Here is a 27,830-nt window from a genome sequence, read left to right as displayed (position 1 = left end):
GAGAATTTCTGCTGACCTTCTCCGGTGCGTGCTGCTGATGGGTCCAGAGTGTTACACCAGAACATAGTTTCACACTGACCGTAGCTTCACACTGAGCACAGCGCACAGCAGCTGCTTCCCACAGACGGGCAGCCCCAGGCTCCTGGGATTGGTGCAGCACCTGGAGCTGCAGCCTCTGGGCTCGTTGGGGTGATGCTGTATTGCTGTACTGCATGTGGGCCCTCAGGGGGTGCTGTTCTTTCTTCAGCGAGAAGCAAGGTTCTAGTAAATCCAACCTCTAGATCATGTGAGACCTTGCAGCTGCTACATCTCTGCTGCTATATACATTTGGTTTATCCACTGTGGTCTTCTGCACTTCGGTGGGCTCTGAAGTACTGAGTTATCTATAGAGATGGACTCCAAAGTGACCTACGCTCCTGTATGGAGCAGATGGTTCCGTGCTTGTGTTTGCTGTTTCGGACGGTGGAGAAGGCATCTCCTAGGGATATTCATTTAAAAGGAGATTTCTGAACTAATTCAAATGAATCCAGCCCTGGGGATGCTGCTTGCTCTTCCTACTGGCTGTGAAGAATGGCAGGCAGAAGCACTGTGCTTTGAGTTTGAGCTGTGCTACTGCATCCCTCTTCCCACAGCTCTGTGAGCTCCAGGCGCTGTCAGTGTGAATTTTTTGTGAACTGTTCACCTGGAAATGAGAGGAGGAGCCATCGCTCATGGGAGAAACCACCCCAGGTGCTACAACGCCCACCCCACTGCTGGGCACTGTGCCTGCCCTTCTCTCTGCCCTCCAACAAGCTTGGACAAATACCAGACATATTTTCTCCTCTTATTGAGGAAGCATGCACAGCATCGACCAGGATAGGGCTTCCCCATGTGTCTGAGACGCTAATCCCCCTGTGAGAGCTGCACCAGCGGCTTTGCTTCCTGCACAGCACAGCTCCTCCAACACTTCCACTGCCTCCAAAACAAACAAGGAACCTACACAGCTGTGCCCAGTGATCGACATCGAAGAGAAGACACAAGAGACACAGCAGAGGAATGTGCTGCATGCAAACCTGGAAAAGTGAGTCCGTGACCAAATGCATGGATCTTCAAACACCGTCAGTCCAACATCACAGCCAATTGCTCAGTCATCTGGAGTGGCATTGCCTTTGTCTCTATGGCAGCTGTGTGCTGTGGGAGGAGAAGCCATACTTGAATGCAAAAATCACAGCTAATCCCCAAATCTTCATAGAATCAGAATAATTTGAGTTGGAAGGGACCCTTAAAGGCCACCCAGTCCAACTTCCCTGCAGTGAACAGGGACACCTACAGCGACATCAGGTGCTCAGAACCCCTCCAGCCTGACCTTGAATGTCTCCAGGGACAAGGCATTCACCACCTCTCTGGGCAACCTGTGCCAGTGCCTCACCACCTGTGTTGTAAAAAAACTCTTCCCTGTGTCTAGTGTAAATCTCCCCTCTTAGTTTGGAACCCTTTCCCCTTTTCCTCTCAAAACAGATCCTACTAAAGAGTCTGTCCCATTAAAATACCGAAATGGCACTCTCAGGTTTCCCCTGAGCCTTCTCTTGTCCAGGCTGGAACAGCCCCAGCTCTCTGAGCCTGTGCCCTTCCTCAGCGACTGCGACAGCAGACCCAAGCAGCTGTTGTTACACAGCTCAGATATTGCCATGCTCACCTGCTGCCCTCGGACATGCACACACCACAGTTTCAAAGTGCTGACCTGAATAGCGCTCAGATTGGCTGTGTGGATGCCAGCACCAATTTGCTGTGATGAGAGCAGGTAGAGGTGGCAGTGATGTGCCAGAGGAGATTCAGGTTGGATGTTAGGAAATACTTCTCCGAGAGAGTGGTCAGGCGCAGGAATGGGCTGCCCAGGGATGTGGTAGAGTCACTGTCCCTGGAGGTGTTCAAGAAACATTTAGATGTTGTGTTGAGGGTCATGGTTTAGTGGGAAATATTGGTGATAGGTGGATGATTGGACTGGATGATCTTAGATGTCTTTTCCAACCTTGGTGATTCTATGATTCCATGATGCACACAGAAGGCCTCTGGTGTCCTTAATGTGAGTTGGATCCTTGAGCCAGGATCCCCATTACATGCGCAAGCTTAGATACACTCACAGCACCACAATACCAAGGCAGGATGGCACACAAGCCTGCCATGGTGGCCTTAGGAGAGTCGGGCAATGCTGAGATGAAAGACTGTCACAGTCATGCACTTCTGACTACACAGGACCAGATTTGCGCTGCCTGATGCCTTTGGGCTCTATTTATGCCCTCACTGCTCATGAGATTTGAAGAAGAAAATGGAATGCAACCCTTCTGACCTTTTAACTCTTGCAGAGGCAGGGCTGTGCAGAGACATCTGGATGTTCTCCTGCAGCTCAGCCATGGGAAGCAGTACTGCTCAGGCTTGCAAAGCAGTGTGACAATGTGTACGTGCAGTCTGCAGCCTTCTTCCTCATTCCCAGTTTCCTCTGGTGCAATGGTTTGCTATAGCTGACCTCTTCCTGCTCCATACCTGAAGATCACCCCTGCCCTGCTGCGAGGCGCTGATGCCAATTGCTGCCTTTGATCCGTTCCCCTTTCAACTCACACTGCCATCTTCTCCCTTGTCTTCCTGCAGGCTCTGCTCCAAGCAGAGGCCATACAGCTGCCACATCGTTCATTAGTACTAATGGCCACTGCACAATGCTTCAGCAATGTGGCTGTACAGTGTGCTAGGAGTATATGTCACCTATATAGTGCAGGATTGCCAGCCAGTGTGTTTAAATGAGGGGCATCTCTTGTTGCAGCCGAATTCATCATTCACGGAAGCCACTGAGAAGTCAAAGTAGGAAAAAGCCTTCATGGTGTCTCTCTGAGCTCTATTTACATCTGAGCTGTACCTGTATCCCCTCCTGCATGAGGCTTTGCTGCCCCACAGCCAACCGTTGCTGCACTGCTGTAAGGATGGAACTGGTGTGCGACAGTTTGCACTGATGAGGGCACATTGGGGAATGTGTCCTGAATGCGGCTGAGTGAAATGAGTGCTGGGGCTGAGTGATGAAGGCACAGGGCTGTGGGAGTCTGATGAATGCTACCGTGACTTGGAAACAATGGAAAGTATTAAATAAGCCCTAATTCCCTGCTAGCACATGGACACACTATAAATAAACATTGCAGGCACGCAAATAGCGCACAGCTCCCAGGAGCTGGATCACCCTGCTGAAATAGCAGAGGTGTCTGCTGCTCGACAATGGAGGGATTATGTAGGGCCAAATGATGCAATGCATTTAAATGCACACTGTACGGCAACATAATTGTTGGAAACCATAGTGTTTGCCCCTTCACAGCGATTCCCAGAAGTAATTCCTGCAAGGAGCACACACCCAAGGCAGTCAGAAGTTCTGGAATGGCATTCTTGTTGCTCAACACCTGGTTATGAAGATAGAGGAGAAAACAGAGTGACACCTCAGCCCATAGAGCAGATAAGGGTGTGAGAATCCACTCACTGGCTAGCACATGAAAGCATGATGACCTCGCCCCACGTCGAGGATTGCTCAAGCCAAAAGAGATGGCAGTATTGATACACACATCTTTGTTTATATTCAGAGGGTAATACTCTTTCCAGTGTATGCTGCTGCCCTCAGACCTTAAGCCTCGAATGGAGAGAAGGTGCAGCGCCTGTTGAGCAAAGCACTTGCAAATTTGTTCACAACTGCCTGCAGAGTGGGGTCACCAGAGTTCTGTCTTTCGTTATTCCATCCAATGGAAGACTTTCAGATAAACCCACATGTAATTAGACGAGGTTGAAGTAACAGGTTCTTAGTTTTCTTCAGACTGAGCCTGGTAGCTCTGCTGCATTATTCTCCCACAGGGTGAGTGGATGATCATCCCCACATTACGTAGAAAGGAGATCATCTAGGTCCTAGAATCACTGCATGTATTCAGGGTCTTCCTAATAAAGTAAAGCTTGAATCAAACAGCATTTTGTGTGCCCTCAGTATTTTCCAGGAATGGTTCCTGGAATTCTTATTTTGGTCCACAACCTGAAGAAATACCAGTGGGTTAGTTTATTTACCAGCAGGTGTTGACATCTGTGGCTCGGAAGTTGGAAAGAGGACAAGGGAGATGGCACAGTGTTCCTTCCTCCTTGTCCTAGCTGAGGTACAGAGATCATCTTGAAAATGTGAGATGCAAATAAATAGGTAGAGGTTAGAAGCTGGGACAGGTGATAAGAGAAGCAGCACCCAAACCCTTGCGCAGAGAAACACAGGGAGGTTTTGGAGCTGATACCAACTCAAGCCTCCCCCAAGAAGGAAAGATGTTTCCAACAGATGCTTATACATGTCCCAAAGCATTGAAGAGTTCCTGGGCTGTAGGTTGGCCTGCAGCTCCAGGTTTTCTACTCTTCACTAGCAATGAATCAAAACCCTAGTTCCCAATCCTGGCACAGGTTTTTCAAGTTACTTGTACGTGTTCTGAGGAAGAGCCAGTAAAGGTGATAAATGAAGAAAGTAATCTTTGACTGATTTTTCCCTTTCTGATTATTTTTAGTCATTCCAAAAGCTGCACTTTAACTGACCAACAGAGAGTATTACAGGGGTCTCCTGTTGGTTATAATGTGAGGTTATAGCAGAACACTGCTGCATGTTTCCAAACTGTGGGAGATGGACTGGACCCCTAGATATAATGAGGTTCTTGATGCCTGCTGGAAGAAAAGGATCTTCGGGTATCTGGACCTGGCTGTCCAATGTCTTCATTGGACAGCCAATGTATTAACAAGTTGAGTCAAGGGCCACATCAAATCATGTCCAGACTTTTCTATCGTGGATTTGCTTTAAGTGAAATCAATGGCACTTTCTGGTAAGCAGATATTCTTTGTTGATGTGCACAGAGGTGTTCAGTGAGAAGGCACTTCGGTGTGCAAGAATGTGTGCATTGGTGGGTGTAAGCAGCACTGGGTTCATTCAGAATGTTACCTATCCATTAGCCGAGATAATGAGAGTAAAGGAATTATTTAAGACATCATGACAATATGGAGGAAGCTGTTCATTGCAAGCTGGCTGAAGTATGGCCAGAAAACCCTGACATACCCACTTGGAGACACTCTCAGTGTAGTGGATACAACAAGCAGGTTCTCCCTTGCTGCTAGAAGGGGATGCCACTAGAGCACAGTCTGGGGTAGCAGTGATTCAGAGGTTTGTTTCAGGACAAACACTGCTCCTACTTCAAACAGCTGCAGATGGCTGCATGGTTATTCAGACCAAGCAGCTAGGGGCTGTTGACAGCCAGCTCCTGTCCAGGGCAAAAAAATCCCATCCATGGCTTTTTAATGCTCATTTGCTAGCTCTCACTCAAAAGGCAGAACATGGCAGAAGTGCTCAAGGGTATTCATTTCATCAGAAAAATCTGTTTCAATGAGAATATAGATTTTAAATAGTCCTTTGATTTAAAATTTAACAAAATGAATCAGTGGGAGTGTTTGGGTTTACTACCAAAACGTTGCTCTGCTTGTTAACTGGATGAAGGTACAAGGGAGGCTCCACCTTGGTATTGCTTTGGTTGTAGATGCTCTCTGTGCTCTCTGGGAACAGCAGCGGTTTCTAGGGCCATTAAATATTTCTGTGCGTGACCGATGTGCACTTTCTTCTGCTTACCTGCACTGCTAACGCACTTTCCCTAGGAGATGGAATGTTTGCTGTACCAAAATAGCAACAGGATGAATGAAAGTTCAGGCAAGGCTATATATAGAAAGGGCACCGAGTTTCACCGTGCGTACATGAGCTGCCTCACACCCACTTCCTCATCTGCCATTAACCTGGAGAGCTGAATGAAATCACCTTTCTGCACTTCAGAAGAACAAACAGCAGAACAATAAAGAGACCAAATTGCTACAGAAAGTCACTGAAGTTCTGTGTAGGGAGGATGGAGAGATGATTATACATATACGGAGTGCTGTGCCCCAAAACTGGGGCTGCCAAATGGTATAAATATCAGCAGTACTCACATGGGAATCTGAGGATGGAAGAATGAAAACACCTCGGGTAGATTTTGACCTTCCCCATTTCTCTTTAGCAGTTCCTCTGGCGCACGGTGTGGGGCAGAGCCAGCTGCAGCCAACCTCTGCTGCATGGTGCAACTGTCGCCATAAAGGCTCATAAACCCTCTGACGACATCACACTTCCTGGTGTTTCCTCCAGACTGGCACCGTCCAGGAGATCTCTCGTGGAAGGATGTCAATAGTCAATAGCTGACATCAAGATAAAAAAGAAATAAAGCTGAAGAATGTGGCTGAGTCAGGCCAGATGAGATGAGGTGGAATTTACTACTTTTAGTCTTGCTTGTTGGAAATGGAAACCAGACAAAATCTCACTGAGAAGAAACTCCTTCCCAAAACGCAGGCTTATAAAAATGTAACAACGAGCCAATGGGTTGGGTTTGTTATTGTCTCTGCATGTGGTCTGACATCTGCATATGCAATAGGATGTCCTTTTCTCTCTTTATTGAGGTTATTTGAAAGCTGGCATGTGTAACACTTGGCCCTCTGGTAGTTTCATGCTGTTTCCAGGTGCAAATGTGATAATGAGTAACAGAAGGCAGCACCACAACGTGTCTCAATGCGTCTCGCCTGCCGATGGGAACCACACACCACTTGTGCACGGCTGTCTGAGCGGAGCTCCCTCTGATCCTTATCGTTTCACTCCCAGCAATGGAAGTGGCTGTATGTAGAGAATTTTTGACTTGAATAATGTTGAGGAAACCAACTGGAAATGCTGACAAAACAGTTTCCTGCCTCCTCTCTGAGCCATGAGCACGCTGGGTATTTGCTCAGCCTCCTTTTCATCTGTGTGCGTGGCACTGGGGCTGGGTGGAGGTGTGCTTCTGCACCACTCCTTGTTACCCTGGGATTGCATGTGCCGGGTCAGAGGGTCACTGCCAGTCGCTTTTCTCCCTCCTCTATCCCAAAACATTGCCACTGGGAAACCGTCAGAGCGAGAAAAGAACTGTCACAGTGTTTATAAAATTGCTGCAGTATGAAGCTGCTTATCCAGGGCTTGCACTGCTGTATACAGTGTGAGCAAGGAAATAATCTGTCTGGGAAGGTGCTGCTGTACATGAAAGCATCTGCCTGCAGCTAGATCCATCAAAGAGGAGATCTGCGGATTGATCTTCCCAGTACGACATCTCCCATCTGCAGAGCATTCCAAGGTTCTTTGATTGGTCCCACTGTTGAGCATGACTCCAGCAACATGATGAAACAGTGCATCACAAGGCACAGCTCCACCAGCACTGCCCCATAAGCGGTGCAGAAAGTCCTGAGGTGGGGTGGTAGCAGAAGTAGAGCCCTGGTAACAGGGACAAGGGAGTGGAATGCTATGAGCACTGGCAACATGTTTGGTGACATCGAGCACTGGGAGCAGCATTTCCCACATTAATGTTTAATGGAAGCCCACCTATCTGTCAGGGACAAAGGCTGTGCCAGCCTGTGCCAGCACAGCAAACAATGACTCAAATATTGTGACTTACTGTGACTTCTGCCAGTGGAAATGTGAACTCTTATTTATCATTTCTGCCTCTCCATTTTGGTCCCTGCATACAGGGGCATGTTCCTGCATATTTTTCTTGCATTTGCAGTGATGTCGTGGACAACCTTTTGCTAACTTATGACATCAGTAAGGATGTAGGAATAAAGTTAATTGAATGAACTCAGCAAGTAAAAGGACAACGATGACATATTTGATTCAAGTTGGATATTAGGAAAAATTTCTTCTCAGAAGGAGTAGTGAGGCACTGACACAGCCTACCCAGGAAGATGGTGGAGTCACCGTCCCTGGAGGTATTCGAGAAAAGAGTAGGCATAGCATTGAGGGACATGGTTAATGGGCATGGTGATGGGGTCCCATGGGGGTGGGCTGGAGGTTGGACTGATCTTAGAGGATTTTTCCAACCTTCATGATTCTGTGTGATTTCCACAGTGACCTGCCACGGCTATGTCAGTAGTCAATGGATAGTAGAGGCTGTCAAAGGTATGGACACTGCAAAACACATTCCCTAGGGCTGAGTCTCTGAAGCCAGAACAGCCACATCAAGCAATTTGGAACATGGTATGCAGCATGTCAATTTGCTGGGGACTGGGCTTTGCCACAGGACATGCCAACATCTGAAAACCCTTGGAGCAACCACACCAATTTGCATATTCTCCTCCAGGAAAGGATTTTATTTGGTGGCTAAGGACATTTATTTAGCACCAGTATACTCAACCTTTCAGAAAGCTCTACTCAGTCATTATCCTATCACAATATGGTCTTTTGTGTCATAGTGAAGATACACTGAGCTGTTCCCTGTGTCTTTAATTTATGGGAGGGAACACGTTGTTCCCCAAGAGCATTTCCTACTGATCCACTTCTCCTTATCACCCGGTTTACTTACAGGTCTGATCTTGACTCCTATCCACGCCCAGGTTCCCATTGACTTCAAGAGCAGGATGCTGTGGGGGCAGTGTGGAAGTCACCCAATAGAGGTCTCGAAGAGGAAACTGCTGAATTCAGCAGCAGCAGCATTTACATAGATCCCAAAGCTGCTAACAGGTTTGCTATGGCAAACACAGCATGCTGCACCAACGATAGTGCTACGACCAAAGGAAGAAGGACCACTCATTCATTCCAGAGGAGTCCTGGGCGGGTAGATAGTGCCATGGCCATTGGCTGAAGGCTTGTACATTCATAATGACAGCAATCATAACCTTTCTTAAAGCAGCTCAACTGTTACATTTCCCTGAAGGTGAATGTTGGGCTGGGTCCAGCGCTATTCAGGAAACAACCCACAGTACCACCAGTTGTGATGGCAGCACTCCTCAGCTCACAGTAATCCTTCCCTTCTACAGCTGCAACACCTGCGTGTATGCAAGAATATCATCTTTTTTTTAATGGGGAAAAAAAAGGAAAAAGAAGCACTTTTACACCCCATGGTCTTGCAAAAGATATTACAAAATGTTTTGCTTCAAGGCCCCTACTCTCTGGAGCCATCAATCTTTTTCACCTTTTTTGTGCATCATTTACGTGTGGAACTCATCGCCACAGACCATATTGAAAGTCCAAAGTGTGAACTGCTCCAGAAATGACCTATAAAGATCCAAAGTACATGCACTCAGGGATCATAATGGCATGTTATGTTACTGTCTTTAATTTCTTCTTTTTTCAAAGTGTATATCCCACAGGTGAAGTGTATGTTCTCAGTGTTACTTCTGGGCTTGAGAAGATGTTGCTGCACTTATCCACAGCAGGAATAGGGGTTGGGGTGGAGACAGACCTTCCAGGCCCACATCACACGCAGTGATCACTGTGATGCATGAAATGATTTGATGGAGGGACGAGCCTCCACCCGCGTGTGCAGTACCAGGCTTCTGTGCCAGGGCACTGCTTTCCAGCAGAAATCCCAATGGTCCTGGCACTATTGTCCTCAAGAGACCTGAGACAGAACTCAGAATTCATTCTTTGATTCCAGGGTCTAGCACTGTGCTCTGCTAGCAGATAACGTGACTATGGTGAATGCTATGCGAGTACCCACAGAGAAAACACTTAGTGGGCTTCTGCATGGCTGTGAATTCTGATTCATCCTAAGGCACATGGAGGGTCCTGAAGAGTTCCTTTCCTTCAGAGCCCCAAGGATAAATGTACTGAGGTGGTATCATGCACAAGGGAATGTAGAGAGGTGATTGTGAGACCAATAAAACTGAAAAATCCATCCCAGGCAATGGCTTTTGGACAGGCCAAGCACACAGAGGCTATTTCCTAACACCAATCCCCAGGCCTTGACTTCCTGCTCTCTATCAGGAAGGCTATCTAGACATTACTCTGTCACAAAATGATGTGCAGCAAATAATGACATAGGGTCATTTAGTGCAACTTATGCAATCTTGGCTTGCAGAACGTTTGCATGACAGTGAAATCCTTTCAATGGATTGCAAGGCATTTCCAGGAGCAATAGAGAGAGACTGATCCTTGAGGTATGCCTGTGCTGCAAGTGCAGATCTCCACCAGTCTTGTCTCATTCCAGCTTCTAACATCGCTCATCCACAACTGTGCCTGGGTCAAAAGAGAACCTTCTCCCTATCCCACCCAGAGTAACAGGCTTCTGCTGTGGAGCTTGCAGGAGGCAGCACAGCTGGTGTTGTTCTCACAGCTGGCTTGCCCTTCTGCATTCCTTTTGGCCCAACAGCCTTTTGGCCCAGTGCATTTTGCCTCTTTTGCTGCAGTGGAGAGAAAGATGGTATCGCTGTGCCAAAGAGAAGAGCTGTGGGTGGGAGGGAGGAAGGGGGATCACGACCAGGAGGTCAGCAGCTCCATCACTCAGAGACAGCTCTGAGAGACAGGAATCACTGAAACCAGCAGAGCAGGCCTGGAAGCAGTGCTTTATCTCAGGCAGGTACTCAGACTGATCGGCTGCAGGTTGGAGCACTTTGCTCTCTGTTTACCTTCACTAATATAAAGAATTTGAGCTGAGGGTAAGAATTCCGATGTGTGTAGCCCGGGTTTGAGATACTGTCATAGGGAGTGACCCTGAGCATCAGTCAGATCTCACAGAGCTGGCAAAACCAATGTGGAAGTGTAGAAAAAAGGAAGAATAGGAGATGCAGAAGGCTTAATAATCTACTGACAAATGTATTCTCGGAGCACATCTTATTTGCAGCATAAATTTAGGGCATGGGTGCTCTCACAGTTGCTGGGAATGCTGAGAAGGCTCTGAAGGCAGACCAGTATAACCATCCTCACCCACTGTGCTCACTGCCATGCTGCACAGACAGCCAGGTGGTGGAGTTCACCTAGAGCTGGTTTGGTCACACGTTTCTTCAAATAGAGGCAATGTGGAGGAAGTGGGATACTTCCTTTTTGGGTACCTTTGGAAGTAGCATGTCTGTACAGCACTCATTTGGCTGCCTTATGTGTATGCATGATGACAGAGCCCCATTACACACACAGGCAACATTTTATTTCTGCCTCCTTTCCTATACAGGACAGGGCCTGCTCTAAGGATGAATCAGAGAAGGACTATTGTCTAGAGCATCCCCACTTCCACATCTGGCTTGGAGTACCCTTCTTGCACTGCAGCTTCCTCCCTCCTACTGGTGAATGTTTCCAGGGTCTGGTAGAGGGTATAAAGAAGACCCACATTGTAACCTGGCTTTTTTCCATCAGGAGAGCTCAAAGCTGGAGGTGTCTGTTGTCTTCCTTTTGCTGATCTGGAAACTGGGACACAGAGAGGTGAAAGTCAACCAATGCACAATTGGCATTCAATACATCAGGATGTCATGGTCATACTGTGACCACAGCTTGCCAATGTCTCCTTCTCTCGGAGGCAACTGCAGGACTCCAGATAGTCTCTCTTGACAGAAATGGGGCTGAGCTTGAATCTGCAGGACAATCCCTTTGATCTCTGAGCCTCAGAAGGTTGGCTGCAGCCCTGCAGGTGCTCAGAAGAGCTGGAACCATCCCCAGTGTGGGTCACCACAGCAGCTGAGGGAGTGTTTTGTTTCGCTGTAGCCATGGTTGCAGCAGTCCATAAATGTGCACATTTCCGTTCTGGAGCACCCATGGAGTGATACAGATGTCCCTGGTGCCGCAGGGCTGGTACCACGCAGCACGGTTATTTGGTACAGCAGTGACACACCACTGCTGGGCATGCCAGGCTGTGTGTGCAAAATGAGGTGTCACCCAAGGTTTATGAGAGGAAGGAGTGTTCTCACCTACTCAGGAAGGGAATTAGGTGAAAGGTATGAGGTATATATCCTCCATTTTCTCAGCACAAGCCCTACATCCTCAGTGCACAGAAACCTAGGGTTTGTGCTGGGGTAAACTGTGAAGTTCAGAGTGAAGGATTCCATGATTTATCACATTGATACATCCAGGCAATGACTCAATATGTATTTCTCAGCATCTGTAAAGGAGGACTCCCGTACCAGGACTAAGAGTGTAGGTGCAGCCTTTGCCCACCAGGAGCCTTTGGAGCAGCTTCGATGTGGCAACGTTCCTCTGCTCCCCTCTTGGTTGTCAGGAACCAGAGCTGCAGAGGTGACGCTGACACAGTGGCGGATGGCAGAGCTTCCTGCGCTGACCCTGGCTGGGAGGAGATCCTATCTCCCGACGAGTTTGTCTAGCCGGATAATGACGGTAATTAGCCAGGAGGCAAGGGGGCGGATCGGAGTGTTCTGCATGAGTAAGAGGGATGTTTTATGGCATGGAATTAGGAGGAGGATGGAAACTGTTAATATCCTCAAGAAAAGCTCTGGAATAACACAGAGGACTGAACCTGGTAGGAGACCCCCATTCCATAGAGCGGACAGAAAGAAAGAAAAGTAATTTTGTTCAGAATAAGTCCATACTAAGCCAGTACCAGCACTGAGCAGCAGCATGGTGACCCTTATCAGTACCCCTGCAGTTACGGAGCAGCTCAGTGGAGCATGCCTCCCACTGCGCCAGTAGATCATTACCTATCCTTATCTCATGTCATTTCCAGTCAAATATTCGCAAAGTGCTCACATACCGGGCAGATAAAGCCCACAGACACGGAGAAAAGAGAATGTTTAATTCAAAAGGGCACGGCTTCTCTTCCTGTAGAAAAATGCCTTTCTCTATAAAGCAAAGGTGAGACATTCTTTGCAAACAGGTAGCCCTGGTGGCACAAGGTGATGCAGTTTTGTCTTCTTGGGGTGCTGCCAGACACCCTGAAATGATAGTGTGGAAAGGAGGAATGTGAGATTTCCCCTTTCATCATAATGGTTGCTTTGAAGCCTAATTATAGCCATTTGAACATCAACCCATTCTCCATGCTGCTGCTGATCACTGGGATGAAATGCACAGCCAGACAGGGTAGTCCTCTGCTGGAACTGGTGGTGTGGCTCACGGATTACACAGGAGTTTGGAAAGGGCATGGAGCAGTAGTGGGAGGCCTGGGCCCAACTTCCCCACTGTGCTGAGATGCACCATGGGTCATGTGGCAGTGTGGCCCCTGCATGGTGGTGCTCGGCATGCAGGCTCTTGTTCATCACTGGCAAAAATGCATAGCTGACGGTGGTGACTTTGTTGAAAAATAGTGTTTTGTAGCTGAAAATTCGCTCTATCAAATAGTGTTATTGTGATCTTCGTATCTGTTGTATTTTCCATGGAAATAAATGGAAAGCATAACTTTCGAGCAACCTATGTTTTTTCTATGCTGCCCAAGACTGTCTCATTTCACTCACTGTGAGCTAAGCAAGCCAAAAGGTTGGACATCCATGCACATAGTTACACTGTAATGTATGTGAAAGCATCATGGGTTTACTTCCTCAGGTTATTTGGATATACATAGAGTATAGCAATGCAGCTGCCTTGGGACCAGCTGAGCCACCTCCATAGCGGAGGTGGTGTCCTCTGAGGGCTGGAGCAGGAACAACAACCACTGTCCCAACGTGTTCCCACTGCTGAGAACCAAAGCCCTTACTGAGATCGTGTCCTGTCCAGACATGTCTGATGTTTGTTCTTGCAGACATAACACGCAGGCAGGGATCCATCTTTTCTCAAGTGCATCTTTATTTTTCTTCTGCAATGGGAGAGGAGCACAAACTGAGACGTGCGCTTGCTGAAAGGTTGGGAACAGGAAGTGCTGATTAATTTGCACAGTCACTGGTTTTGATGAAAAGTAGGAAATGTGAATAACAGCCTTTTACTGCAATTTTGGCATTAAAAAAATGCCTTCAGGGTAATGCCCGACTTCATGCTGCTTGGAATTAAGCCGATGACATTCAGTGGAAAGTACAAGACAAAGGCTTGGTTCTGGGAGCGCTTTGTTTTGTTACATTCCCCATTCAAAACTAAGCTTTGAGAAACCACAGAAAGAGCAGCACCATCAGTTTGACTACTAGTGGCTATTAATATTTTCACATCATTTTTACCTTTAAAAGGCATCTTCCCTCTTCCTGCCTGACATATTCTAAGTGCTTAGGAAAAGCCCTTAATTTAAAAATTTTGAGGAATAAAATCAAGATTATCTTTCCATCCATAATTTTCTCCTCTTATTTCATAGAATCATATACTCATGGAATCTTTAAGGTTGGAAGAGTCCTCTAAGATAATCCAGTCCAACCATCCACGAATATTACCCACTAAACCATATCCCTTAGTACCTCTACCTTTCCTTTTCTGCCCTTTCCCTGAACACTGCAGGGATGGTGAATCCATCACCTCCCTGAGCAGCCCATTCCAGTGCCTCACTACTCCTACTGAGAAGAAATTCTTCCTAATATGCACCCAATTCCATTGGCCTTGTTTTCTATCTTCTCTGATCTTCCACTGCATCTGCGGAGGAATGTGTCTGATTGTACCGAAACTCTGAAAGGGACACCTGAGTTGGAGATTGCAGATGAGTGGCTGGACACAAAAGCACCTGAGCATAAGTGAATCTGGTAGCACTTTGCATTGTGCACTGCTCTTGCCACCTGAAGTTCAGTCTTGGCTTTAACCCCTGTGGATTACAGACCCAACATCTATGTAATGACACTGAGTGACGGGCTGATGTATAAATGTGATGGTATGACTCTAAACATGCTAAGAAGGGGACAGACTCTTTAGTAGGGTCTGTTGCGACAGGACAAGGGAAAAGGATTTCAAGCTAAAAGAGGGGAAATTTAGATTGGATATAAGGAAGAAGTTATTTACAGCAGGGGTGGAGGGGCACTGGCACAGCCTGCCCAGAGAGCCCCATCCATGGAGGAATTCAAGGTCAGGCTGGTTGGGGCTCTGAGCACTCTTATGTAGCTGTAGGCATCCCTGTACACTGTAGAGGAGTTGGACTGGATGGCCTTTAAGGGTCCCTTCCCAGGGAATGTATGGTTCTGTGATTCTATGATTCTGTCCTTAGTACTCCCACCACCACAAAACCTCTATTCCTGTGTAAAAGTGAGATGAAATTAGTCAATGTATCCAACAGTTATGATGAGGAGACTGACAAAGGATGAGATGTAATGCACTCATAGCAAGCTGAGCTTCTTTGGAATCTGAGTTGAGAATGACCCAGACAGCCTCTGCCCAGCCCAGCAATTATCACTTCCAGCAGTAAATAGAAACACAATATAAACAACTTGAGTTCATCTCCATGCAAATATTACATTGGTATTCCATGCATGGATGTAATGAGTATTGTTGGAGATATACAGTTCTGAGATTGATTTTATTAACCATTCCTGTGAGTGATAAGGAATCTATTGATACCTGCATTGTTAAATATAATAAAGACCATGTACAGAGTGGAAATAGTGGCACAGGTTTCAGAATCACAAGGGAGAGATCCTGTGTCATGCCTAAACCTATCTGAAGAAGCTTGCCCTCACAGTGATGCCATCTCCTGAATAGGCCCACGCTTTATGTTTCTTTTCTCATAGTGGTTGTTCTGAGAACTTGATTCCAAAGTTCCATGTACTAATATTCTGCCATTTTTACATGTATCTGTTCATTCTTATGAACACATCACTATGGAATTGGTACAAAAAGAGAGTAAGTGTGAGCAGATGGCCATCGCTCCTTGTCCATAATCATTATTCAAAAAATTTCTAAGACTTTTGGCATGATTTGGGACCTCAGGCCTGGGTTTCCATAGCTGATGCTGCTGAATGGTGCACTCCTGTTCTTAGCTCCGCAGCTACAGAAAATATTCCCCTGAAGCATTCAGTTCACAGAAGGACCTCGGGCTTTTCTTCTGCAGGGCTCTACCATCAAGTCTGCAATTGCTGAGCACCTCCCTGCTGCTCACATCAGCAGAAGCTTCTGCCCACACTTAAGTACGGGCAAATCTGAGGGCTATGAGGTTGGTTTAGGTGCTGTATTTCTGTATCACCTGTGGAAGCTTTGAATCTGATGGCTTACACAGAGATATGCCAAAATAGAGGGGCTGCTTACACGAGCAGCGCTTAGTTCCTCTCTATGGTGCAGCATGGGAACATGACTTGGGTACCTTATAGAATCATAGAATCATTGAGATTGAAAAAGACCTTGAAGATCATGCTATCCAACCGTCCACCTACTACCAATATTGCTCATTAACCAAGTCCCTCAGTGCCACATCTCCACAGTTCTTGAACACGTCCTAGGATGGTGTTCCACCACCTTCTTGGGCAGCCTGTGCCTATGCCTTACAACTCTTTCTGAGAAGAATTTTTTCCTAATATCCAAACTAAACCTTCTCTGGTGCAACTCAAGGACATTTCCTCTCATCCTATGGTTGATGTGGTCACATGGTGTGGTGCAGAGAGATAACAAGGAGGCAAGCAACTCTCATAAAGCGATGTGCTGGGGTGGGAAAATCTGCCTTAATGATTTGTGCTGAAGTATTTCAGGTTGGTATAACCAAGATGGGACAGTCCGAGTCGCATTCCCACATCCTTCCCAAGGTGTATGTAGTTTGTTGGAAATTTCTGTTCAGTGAAAAAAGGGCAGCTGTTGGACTTGGGGTGGGACAAGGAAAGTGCCATGATTTTTGGAGGAAGAAAGACCTACTTACCCCTATGTTACATCTGCAGAGGCCCAGGAGGACCAGAACAGCCACACCAGTCTGCTCCAACTCAGGACATAGTTCTGGATCTCTGGAAGCCAATGTTGAATGTCAATGCCTGGGCTGCTCAAGGCATTGGTGTCCATTTCCACACTTTTTTTTTCCCTCAAGGAGTCCAGCACCAGTGTTTCTGCTGGCCTTCTGTGTTAATGCACCTGGCCTGCTGAGCTCTCTGGAGGTACTAGCTGCAGGTTGTGTCTTGCTGGCATCATACTGTAGGAATGTGAGAGCTGATAAAAAAAACTTAGAATGGAAAAATAGGATTTCTGCAGGCTGAATGGGAGAGAACTCACTCTCATCTTCGCTGTGCGAATAGTGTGGATCTGTGCCTTGCAGCATGTCCCCACTGCGTGGCCACCAAGAAGCTCCACAGCATGTTCAACCAGCTCTTCCACCATGCCTCTAGGCTGCAGCACGCTTTCATTATATCATGCTTGTCTGAAACATCTCAGCAGAACTGGAAGCTTGGAACAAAAAGACGTGTTGCTGACTTTGCTCCCACCAACAAGCAGCAGAACTGTGTGGTTCCTGGGTGGCTTTTCGAATGGGTGAGGAGAGTCAGACTGAGACCTCAAGAGCACCAGAATCTTCCTGCAGTACTTCTCCCTGAGTTCTCTTCTGGAGAACTGAGCTATTCCAAGAAAGTGTGCAGCTTGTTATTGTGTGTACAAAGTCTTTCATTAATTGAGTTCAGCTTGTGCCACAGAGGAGTTTTGTCTGCGGTATGTGTGTGGGAGAGCACATGCATGCACACTGAGGTACACATGTACCATTGTTGAGTTCACTTCTGTTTAGACTTCAGATTCAGAAGGAAAAAGAAGAAAAAAAAAGAAAGCCTGGACAAATGCAGTTATAAACACAGCATATTCTCCCAAAACCCACACAGCCACCTTCATGGGAGAGCAGGAGTTTGTCTATAGGATGGGCCCAGTCATTTCTATCAGGAGATAATTTCTTGTGCTTTCCTCATTCCTTTCTCCTGAGTAATACCTTCTCCTGTAAATAGAGGAGAGAGGGAGGGAAAAGGAAACCAAGCAACTTCTTCACTGCCTCACTAAACATGAATATCCCCAGAATATTTGCTTGGGCAAATAAAAAGGATTCACTGGAGCAGGACAAAAGTCTATTGGTCCCCTGTTTGCAGGTCACCCACCTCACCTGTAGCTGGCTGGCTTTGACATCAGGAGGAACATGGCCTATAGAGCAGAGAAAGGTCAGGAGGCACAGCATCAACCCTGCCACATCTACATGAATCCAGCAGAAATTGAATGCTTTGGCATTTCCAAGTGGAGATCACTGGTGCAGAAAGTACTGTTCTTCTCCTTTCTCCAGGTCAAAGCCAATGCCAAATAAAAACTTGCCAGATGAGATAGGACTAGAGGGAATGGCCTCAAGTTGTGCCAGGGGAGATTGCATTTGGATATTAGGAAAAATTTCTTCTCAGAAAACATGGTTGGGCACTGGAATAAGCGTGGGAGTTGGTGGAGTCATTATCTCTGAAGGTGTTCGAGAGCCATGGAGATGTGGCACTGAGGGACATGACCTAGTGGGCAGTATTGATGGTGGATGTGTGTTTGGACTGTATGATCTTAGAGGTCTTTTTCAATTTTAATGATTCTATGATTCTATGACTTCTATCAGCACCAGAGCAACACTGCACTGATGTGCATAGGGATTGTTTCTGGACTGCCCATCTCTTGAGTGTCTTCTCATCATCAAGCTAGTTCTGAGCTTTGCCAAGTTCCCTCCATACCCAGACCCACAGTAGTTCTTCATCATTTCCTGCTGAAATCAAGAACCCAATGGTATCCTGCTGGTGTCCTTTCAGTAGGTCCTGCTCTTCATACCCTCTCCATTCCTGGAGTGCATCCTAAGAGAGAACCCTAGGGATCTGCATACAGACACAGTCATGGGTGAAGCAACAACCAAACAAAACAACACGGCCCAGTGCAGTGCAAACCTGGGTAAACTCTCACATTAAAAACTGAGGCTGGAGATGAGTAGAGCTGTCAGACCTCACTTCTTCTCACAGTGGTGACACATTTCTGACTGTGCCAGAGATGAGAGGATTGCATCACAACTACTGAGAGTTTTCAGAAACCTTCAGCATGGCCTCCAGCTTTGGCCCTGTTGGGATCAGTGGGAAAATGCTGCAGGTACCAACCTTAGGGTGTGCTCCAGGCTTCTGAAAACTGAGCAAGTATTTCAGGAGGACATCTGTGAGACTTGTACAAGTGATGTGGTTATTTTTGGAATAAATAAAAAACGTTTGGTTTGAAAAAGCTGAAATCAGACGTTTCTACATTTCTTTATTCCCAAGCCAGTTTCATAGATCTCCCAAAGAGGTGTTATGAGCAGAAGAGAGAAAAGTAGCCTGCTCCCTGTGATGCCTCCCACCTGGACTCATGGTTAAGGATGAATAGCAAACACTTTATGAGCAATCCTGCCTGCTGATCCTAGGACAGATTTCCCCCTGCACAGCCCCACATTTTGCAAACCCCTATTGAGGAACCTTCACCCTGAGAAATGCCTCAGTCCAAGGACAAAGGTCAGCTGACATGGAATGGCAATGACAACTCAGAGGCTATGCCATAAGGGCAAGTTCCTGCTCACCCCAACTCAATTTGTGGTTCCTCACTGTCCAGTAGAAGCTGATAAATTCCACATCAGACTTCACTTCCCTCTATCTAACTTACATCCCTCTATCTTCAGCGTCTGGATAGGTATTCCTAAAACAAATCCAATTCAAAAGTGTACAGATTTCAGACATTGTGACATGACAAAGGAGAGAGATCCCACAAAGCATGTGGGTTTCCCTAATTTTTTCTTGTTTTCTGCTGTGACCATCCACCTCTGGGTCTTGGAGAGAGTAAGACCTGGTTTATTTATGTGGCTTTTGTCTGTGCGCTAAGCTCTTTAAATAAGGCAGACTGCTCTGCCATGTGGGCACACAGTGGGACCCTAATGAAGAGAAGGATTTTGTTGTTCCTTTAGGCAGTTCTCCTTTCACTGGCTCTTTAATTTGCAGTCCAAGCCAATCTGAACTAAAAATAGGATTCTTTGCTCAGATTGGCAGTGACATGGCTCACCTCCTGCTGCATTCCCATCTCACACTGCATCGTCACACCTCCGGCTAGAGGAGTGTGCTGCAGCAATCATCCACAACTATGTGCTCTGCGAGCAGGTTTTGAAGCTCTGCCACCCCTTGGAAGCTCCCACTGCTTTTTCTTTCATGTGCTAATGCAGTTTGCTGTCTTATCTCCTCTCACATCCTTGGGGCACACCTCTTTGCAAGGCTGTACACCAGCAACCCAACTAAGTGGGAAAAACACATAGAGATTCAGCTATCCTACTGCTTCACCAGTGCACTTAGGGGCAACCTGCCGCTCTCAACTGAACAGTGTGCTGTTTCACTTGCATTCAGGAAGAAACAATTTGCTGCTGGAAGGAGCATCCTTTGGCTTCCACCAGCAGCCACTCCTCCTCAATGCCTCACAAAATGTACAGGTGTGGGAGGCAGACAGACTTCCAGGCAGCTCTAGTTCAATGAATCCTACATGAGGTTTTGTTTTCTTTTTCAGTGCTCTTTTGCATTTTTGCACACCACTTTCTAATGCAGGGATGTGTTTCCTCCTGCTGTCCATGTGTTGCAGCTGACTGTCATTTATTTGCTCTGATAAGGGGTTAAATATGCACAGGTACTCTTGGGCGTGTGTTTGTGATGCAGGTGGCAGAGATACTTTAAAGGAAGAACCTTCCTTTGTTCCCTTAATGATTCATTCATTGGGAGTGTGGGAATTAACCTATATAAATTTTTGCTACTAGGTAGATACACCTAGATCCTGAAATAGCGGATGGGTGAGAACCAGGTACAGAGACTGTGCATTGCCCTAGTAGCAGAGAAGGAAACAAATCCATGTGGCAGGCTGGGAAGCAATGACTGCAGAGTATTTCTCACGGTGTGGTCTCATCACCTTGTTTTCCGGTGACTCACCAAATATCCTAAAGGGCTGTGAGAGATCCTCTGAGAAAGATCTGGCTTTGCACGAGATCTTCAGGCCCTCGTCTGGGGGCTGAACTCTCATAGCTGGAACTGCTCAAGGAGTAACTGAAAGGACTCAGGCTCAGCAGTGAGCATGGCAGCTGTGCTCTGGCTGCACAGCACTGGGAGATGGGGTTGAGACTGCAGCAGGAGCCCAAATGAGAAAAGAATGGGCCAGCCCTCATTTACTCACTGGAAATGTGAGCACCTGAGGAGCTGGGCAGGCTGACAGAAACACAAGGCACCAGCTAAGAGTTGACGCTCCTGGTGAATGCATTGCAACTGGGAGATCAGGAAGGCATGTGTAGGAGAGAGAACACACACAGGACAGAAACTACAGTGAGGAAGAATCATAGAATCATTACATCTGGAAAAGATCTCTAACATCACCAAGTACAGCCCCAACCCATCCCCACCATGCCCACTAACCATGTCCCCTAGTGCTACATTTGCATGGCTCTTGAAGACCTCCAGGGACAGTGACTTCACTACCTCCTTGGGTACCACTGCATCACCACTTTCTGAGAAGAAATTGTTCTTAATATCCAACCTGAACCTCCCCTGGTTGAGGCTAATCCCACATATTCTATCACTGTTACCTGGGAGAAGAGGCTCACCCCCACCTTCCCACAACCTCCTTTTGGGGAGTTTAAGAGAGCCATAAGGTCTCCCCCAAACTTCCTCTTCTCAGACTGAACTGTCCCGGCTCCCTCAGCCATTCCCCATAAGACTTGTGCTCCAGACCCATCAGAGCTCTGTTGTCCTTCTCTGGACATGCTCCAGGGCCTCGGTGTCTTTCTTGTAGTAAGGGGCTGAAGAAGTAATACAATGCCAAGCTCAGGTGGGATGAACCCTTCCTAGCAGACCGCTGCCAAGAAACAAATGCTTTCAGTGTCTCTGCTCCCATGGCCCTGTATTTGTGCTCAGCAGCCCCAACCACACCAGCTAGGCCTCTGAGCTGCAATCGGCCACATGCAACCAAGCAGCGTACCTGTGGGTTGCAGGTGCCCTTTGGAACACATCAGGTCATGGCAGGAGGCGTGTGGGCACAGCAAGCCAATGCAAAGCATTCTCTTATGTGGCATATCCTGCTTCACCCCAAGACACGTACGAGGTCACCATCTGCTCACCAGTGTGCATGGGTGATACCATCTGCTTAAGCAATGCTCTCCTTGCTGTGAAGCCAGCCCAGGTGCTTTGCATTGGAGACAGTTTTTCCAACAGTAATTAGCAGGGTGAAGGAGGAAGCAATTGCCAGGCATCTTTTTGCATGGGTCGTGGCATTGGCAGCAAGTGGCCCCATCCCTGCTTCCTCCACCCCAGCTGTGGGCCTCCCCACACCTCACTTTGGTGGCTGCTGCACAGGGCCACGTCACTAACAGTACTTGGGTTTGATCTGCTGCCCCCTCTCTTTCCCATCAAAAGAAGGACCTGTGAGGACCAGGCCGGAGAGACTGTGAGAGACTCTTCAGAACCAGGCCAGAGATACTTAGACTGATGCACATGCATACAAAGTACTGACATCCTCAGGGTTCCCTAAAGCTTCATGCTGAAACATATCTACAATGATTTCCTCCCTGCTGCTCCAGCTGTGATGGGAAGGCTCACAGCAGAGAGATGAGTGTGATAACCTTGCAGCTGATCTGACACAGCCACTCTGAAGGAAGGGCTGCAGTGCCTCCTGTTGTGTTATCGGTGCCATCAGTGCAAAGCAGGTGATTTTAGTTCTCACGAAACAAGAGCCTAGCTTGTCTGTGTTTTGGCAGATGTTGGCCATGATAATTCTGCAGCTGTGATGGTGACAAGATAGCGGCTGGGAGAACTGTCATTATTGTTTCACTGATATCTCCCTTTGTCCTGCTGCAGCCCAGTGAAGGGCTGACCCCTCGTTGGGTCCCCAGGGATCTGCTGTTCTATCTCAGGACCCATGGATCACCCAGTGCCACGCTTCTGATGCGGGAAATGGCTTCCTGCAGGAGCTGTGCGGGAGGAGCTGTGGGAAGAGCAGCCAGAACTGGTCCCACCAGCCCTGGAGCATTCCTGCCCTGTGCTGATGCAACTGGATCCCATCTGGCAGAACAGCAGTGCTTTCCAAAGAGCTCCCTCCACATGGAGCTGAACCTGGAGATAGCAGTTATGAAATGTGGGCTAAGGGATGGAAGGCCCTCACCCTCTGATGGAGACAGTGCTGCTCTCAGGACTTAGTTTTGCTTCAGGTTCACCTTCAGTGCATGCAGCATCCCTCCAGCGAGACCGTGAGTGTTGAATCACAGTGTAGAACTGTACACAACCACTTGGGACACATCCCACAGAAATGGGAATTGTTGGAGAGTGTTGTGCAATACAGAAGTGAGACAGGAAAGCACTAAGCTATTTCAGTGGCAATGCTCAACCCACTCCCACTCAGGATTTAGTGCATAGCAGCTTTACATGACATGTTCTGCAACTGAGGATGGCCTTAAATGCATCCTGAAGATGAAGCAGCTGAACTATGAGCATTGCTTATGTGTGCTTCAACACCAGGCAAAGAGAGAATGAGATCAGATGGTGTGGATGGCTGAGAGCTCCCTCCATCACTGCCCACCATCCCTCCCTTTAGTGCTGTCTTTGTTAACAGACACACACCATCAAACCTTGTGCTGTGTGCTCCTTAACATTGTAGTGATTTCTTATGTAAATTGTACCAGCCCACAGTAAAACCAGTTCAGTTCCAGTCTGCACTGCTGGGATGGACACAGAACAGAGAAGAACCAAGATGCTAGTGATGTTTTTTTCTTTAAAGACATGAAAACCAAAGACCCTGTGTAGTGACATATTGCAAGACATATCCCCAGCAAGCAGAATAACCCTTCTATCTGCAGACACCTCTCCAAATGCCAAATTCAAGGGCTACCTATTTGCAAGTGCAGTCACCCAGCTTGTACACACAACAGCACCTAATTAGAGGTTTGAAACTGAAGAGTAATTTTATCTGTGGATCTCATAACTCTCAAATATCTCTTTGAAAGGCATGGTCATGTAGCTGATGGTAACACTGCTTTTCCATGAAGAATCTCATAAACAAAAAGACTCCAAACATGATCAAGAAACATAAGCAAGGAGACATTGTTTAAAACCAAAGGGGCATTATCTTGTCTTACGGCAGGAATATTTGTTGGAGAATCAAAATGCAAAAACCTGTACTTTTGGCCTGCTTTACCTAGATCTGGCACTCTGTTTCTCATCTCACCCCTTTCCAGCTGACATCCCAGGCACTGCTGCCTTGTTCAGGCAATGTGTGAATGCTTGTACAGAACATCCCAGCAGGATTAAACACACAGCTACTGTTCTTGAAAAGCTTTCATCACAAATGAGAGGGACTGGGCCCTGGGAGGACACTGTTGCCCTGAGCCCTGCTGTGGTTTTACTCCGTTCCACTCCACCCAGGAGCTGTCTGCCTTTCATCCCCAACAGTAATCATCTCTGGGTGTAAGACAGGAAAGTGCCTTTTGGCTGGGAGAGCAGCCAGATCCACGGCAGGCAGATCCTGCATGAAAGCAATGCAGACAGATAGCAGCAGGAGCCGCACTAACTCTGTGCCTATGGAAATCACATCTGAAAGTTGCATTTGCAACTCTTTCTTTGCATTTTCCATGTGTGCCTTTAATCATTTCAGAACATAAATCATGCTACTTAGAAATGCAAGGGCAGAGGATGCACAAGGAAGGGCAGTCTTGTGACTGAGATGTTGGAGAGCTGCCAGGTCATTTCAGGTTCGACCACCACCGCTCCATCTTATCATCCCAGTGGTGAAACAGGGAGTGCAAAACAGATCTGGCAACGCTTTGTACAGTTTGGGATGGTTTAGAGGTTCTCAGACCATATGCCAATCAGAGCTGTATAATTGGATAATCTAACAGAAACACTTCAAATTGCATTAATTGCTTTGGACACCTCAAAAATCACTCCCAGTTCTACTATTTGTAACACACTACCTGCAGTACTGGAGTGATCCATGCGGTGGATTGTGAGGGGTCTGGAGCACAAGACTTAAGGGGAGCAGCTGAGGGAGCTTGGATAGTTCAGTCTAAGAAGAGAAGGTTCAGATGAGACCTTATAGCTCTCTACAACTCCTCAAAAGGAAGCTGGGGTGAAGTGGGGGTCAGCCTCTTCTCCCAGTTAACAGTGATAGGATGAATGAGAAGGGACTCAAGTTGTGCCAGGGAAGGCTTGGATTGAATATTTGGAACAATTTCTTCTCAGAAAGAGCAGTAAGACATTGGCACAGGCTACTCAGGGAAGTGGTGGAGTTACCATTCCTGGAGGTGTTCAAGAACCATAGAGATGTGGCACTGGGGAACATGGTTGTTGGGTACTATTGGTGATAGGTGGGCAGTTGGACTAGATGCCTTTGAGGTCTTTCCCAGTCGTAATGTTTCTATGATCTCCTTTCCTAAGCAGGAACCTGATACCAAACACATCCTTGCTGAGCTCTTAGAAACAGCAGGTTAGCCCATGAACTGATTGAATCTGTGACTGCAGTCTGATATCCAGATAGAAACTAACCACCAGCTGTGTAATGGAAAATATACTAAGAGAAAGAAGCTGTATTTCAAGGTCTTCACCAAAGCATCCATAGGCAGGAACCCACCAGCAGATAGAGGTAACGACAGCACTACCTGGATCTGCATGCCCACAAAGAGGGCTCAACATTCACATTGAAGACACAAACCCTGCTTTTTGGCATTAGCCCAGAGTATAGCAAGCCAACAAGAGCTGCTCCCTCTGACACTCACTGGCACAGCTGCCTCAGCTGAGCTACCTCCCCAATCCTAGGCAAAGCCAGACCTGCAGTGAATGGGGATTACTCACCAGAGGAAGGTGTAACCAGTAGAGGAACGATAGGTATGCGGAGCTTTATTTGCAAAATGAGAAGGAATCACACTTTGCTTATTAAAGGATGTCTGACCCTTCAGTCACTGATTTATCTCATGTGAAGGGCCTCTACTAGGCACAGTGTCTTTGCTCCAGAAGCACGCTCACTTACTGCACTCACTTGTCAACAGGAGCTTAAAGCAGAGCAGAAGATGGAACTGCTGGAAGGAAGGCTACAGAGCTCATGAATAGGCAGGAAGCAGTTCTGCTCATAGACATCTGCAAAGCATGAAAGAACTCCCCAGATGCACACCAGGGAAAAAACAGTGTGAGGAACTAAATTTCCTAAAAGATCACAGAACACAACACATGGGAAAGGAGAAAGTAGTGTGCAAGCAGAGATGGCCCTCACTGTACCATAATTCTAGGATGTTGAGATAAATACCAAAAATGCTTTGCAGAAGTAGCCATGTGCACAGAAAATTGTGCAAGAAACATCAGGTGGCTGCTCCATGTCTCACAGGGGGCAGCTACAAAGATGGGTGATCAAGGCCAGGTTGGATGGGGCTTTAGGCAGCCTGACCCAGTGGATGGCAACCAGCCCGCAGCAATGGATCTGAACCACTTGATCTTTAAGGCCCCCTCCAACCTAAGCCATTCAATTATTTTACAACATGGGCATAGATGCTCTCCAGGCAGAGTAGCATCACCACTAGAAGGCAAAAAAAAAAATAAATGCAGGGGCAAAACCTTCTGACCAAATGTGGGACTAACAACCCATGCGTATTGCACAAAAGGAACTGCAAGGTGAGAGAAGCAGGTTAGGAGCCAAATGGCACCTATCCTGAAGAGCAGACCTGATTGGGCAGGAGCAGGGAACACACTCAGCTTGAACAGCAGTAGTACATGGACAGCTCTGCTCCCATATAAGTGCTACAACAGTGCTGGATGGGACTGACTCACAGCAAAAGGCTTCTCTCAGATGCAGCAGCCCAACTTTCAGAGAATCTGAATGTAACCTAAATTCTGAGAAAGGAACAGGAAATTCACGAGTTGCACTTCAGTAGCTACACTGGTGTTAATCTTTAGAGCTGGGGAGGGAAGAAGGAAAACATCTCGTGACAGCAGTGATTTCACTTAAGTAGCAAACCTGGTATTTACTAGAAAGAAAACAAAAGATAGAAATGACTGAGGAAGAAGAGCCTCATGGCTTTCAGGTGAGAGGTGCAATCCATTCCCAGGCTCACTGTGCTATTGCTCAGCCACCACCGAGATTAGGCTTGTTTACAGAAAGCAAGAAGCTTGGCACAACTTATAGCAACAGATTTCCTTGCCAGAGCCCTAATACCAAATGTCTGCAAAAGCTGTTCGGAGAAGTGCTATTTACTTTGGTAATGAGGTGAGTTCCCTGGAATGTAGCATTGCAGTGTTCCCAGAAGATGTTGCAATCCACTTACCTGTGTCTCAGCTACGTACCATACCACACAGGCACTCAGAGCCTGAGAACTGCTCAGCTGAGCCAGGAGACAAAGGACTGAAGCTCAGATCTTCCTTACAGCAATGTACCTTACTCCCACAAGTACACAGCCTCAGTCTCCACTGAAAATTTGCTTGGGGTTTGGTTTCTTTATAAAGTTTTCTAAACTGCCACAAGCTAAGACATAGAAATTAATTCCAATAAGAGACCCCTTATGGAAGACAGACCCCACAAGAAGGTCCTCATAAATCATAACCGTACATTTTATGAACTCGCCCTGTAGTACCTCTTTTTGGGCAGCACTGACCTCGGAACCCCAGCTCTCTCCTGGTAGCACCTAACAGGAATACCAGCATGCAGTTGGACTAATGATTACCTGCAGGAAAAAGAGAAATTAAAGGTAGACTTTAGAGGCCAAGGCTCCCTTGCCTCTCCGAGTCATGGGCCTGGGGCTACTCCACTCTTCCTCATTTAGGATGGAATCCCAAGCCGCTGCTCCAATCCTTTGACATCTTTTGACCACACAGATGAAAGACTCTCTCCTACTTAAAATCCCAGCTCTCCACTTATTTGCTTAAGCTTCCATTTGAAATTTTGCTCCCAATAAGGTAGTTCACCAAACCCCTCCCTGGAGTCCAGTACCTGGAGGACTCCTTTGTAGTTGAATTAAATGGACTTCCTACTGAAACAAGTACTGGCATCTGCACATTTTGTTTACAAACAACTTGCATTCCTATGAGAGCACTGAGCTCTATTTTACACGCTGCTGTAGTTCTTCATAACCCTGTTTCATGAAACTCACACTTAGAGGAGAAACCAAGCTCTAATTAGAAGTGTTTACATGTACTCTTGAGAGCAAGAACTCACTCTTACCATGGTTAGATTATGTAAAAAG

The 27,830-nt window shown here is 47.0% G+C and overlaps 1 long non-coding RNA gene across 1 annotated transcript; it reads right to left on the bottom strand.

Moving 5' to 3' along the window:
- Positions 1-10,949: 10,949 nt before the first annotated feature.
- LOC109367233 lies at positions 10,950-13,049 on the bottom strand. The gene is made up of 2 exons (XR_002114144.1): positions 11,303-13,049; positions 10,950-11,230 (listed from the first exon to the last, which is right to left on the bottom strand). It is a non-coding gene; the product is annotated as an uncharacterized LOC109367233 (long non-coding RNA).
- Between the last annotated feature and the right edge of the window lie 14,781 nt (positions 13,050-27,830).

Source organism: Meleagris gallopavo, chromosome 4 (assembly GCF_000146605.3).
Source record: "Meleagris gallopavo isolate NT-WF06-2002-E0010 breed Aviagen turkey brand Nicholas breeding stock chromosome 4, Turkey_5.1, whole genome shotgun sequence".
Taxonomy (NCBI): Eukaryota; Metazoa; Chordata; class Aves; order Galliformes; family Phasianidae; genus Meleagris; species Meleagris gallopavo.
The sequence above is the reverse complement of the archived record's forward strand: the minus strand, read 5'-3'. Positions and strand labels throughout refer to the sequence as shown.